Source organism: Octopus bimaculoides, chromosome 6 (genome assembly GCF_001194135.2).
Source record: "Octopus bimaculoides isolate UCB-OBI-ISO-001 chromosome 6, ASM119413v2, whole genome shotgun sequence".
Classification (NCBI taxonomy): domain Eukaryota; kingdom Metazoa; phylum Mollusca; class Cephalopoda; order Octopoda; family Octopodidae; genus Octopus; species Octopus bimaculoides.
The window spans coordinates 17,369,370-17,370,407 of NC_068986.1; positions in this window are offsets into that span (position 1 = coordinate 17,369,370).

The following is a 1,038-nucleotide window of genomic DNA, read 5'->3' on the forward strand; positions in this document are numbered from 1 at the left end:
TATATATATATATATATATGCACGTGTGTGTGTGGGTTTGTCCCCACCATCGATTGGAAAACGATGCTCGTATGTTAATGTCCCTGTAACTTAGCGACTCGGCAAAACAGACCGATAGAATAAATACTAGGCTTACAAATAATAAGCCCTGGGGTCGAATTCTTCCAGTAAACTCCATTCAAGGCGGTGCTCCTTCATGGCCGCAGTCATATGACTGAAACAAGTAAAAGAATAAAAGAATCTATTTATGAGATCAGTGGCTGTGTTTCACTTTGAAAATATATATTTCGCACAAGACTTTAGTGTCACTATAAGTGCCTAGCACTTATTCTGGGCTGATGAAGAGAAATAAGCCCAAAACAATTGGTGCACAAGTATTGCTTAGTGGTGAATGGAGAGACTAAACTCCCTTGTTCAACAGTATAAAGATGCAGATAGTACGTCGATAGCTAGCTGAAGACGATCTTTCCTGGGCCTAGATAACAGTAATATTCGTCCTAATCAGGACCGCGAAATTATGTTGACAACTAATCTTTACTCTCTCTCTCCCCATATGTATATATACCCGAGTAAGCACACAAATGAGAAACAAGGTAGAAAAAATAGTACTCGAATACCGAGGTAGAGTAATATGCTCTGTTAATAAAGCTGCAAAGACATCACAAAAACTGTTACTCAGAGTCTCATGTTCCTGTTCGTCGGATAGTTTTCTCAACGAAAACTGTCCGACGAACGGGAACGTGAAACTCTGAGTAACTGAGTAAATTTCAGTAATCGTTGTAAAACCGATTATAGCAGTGACTCGATCAATTCCTAGCGATATCTGAAGAAGGATTTTTTGTATTCCGAAATAATATTATATCACACTATGGATAATTAAATTATAACAGTTATTATAGTCCAGTTTGCATTGTTGTGCCATTCAAGACAGGTTATATTTTTTCTGAGTAACAGTTTTTATGACGTCTTTGCAGCTCTATGAATAAAGAACACAAACACGCACGCACACACACACACACACACACACACACACACACA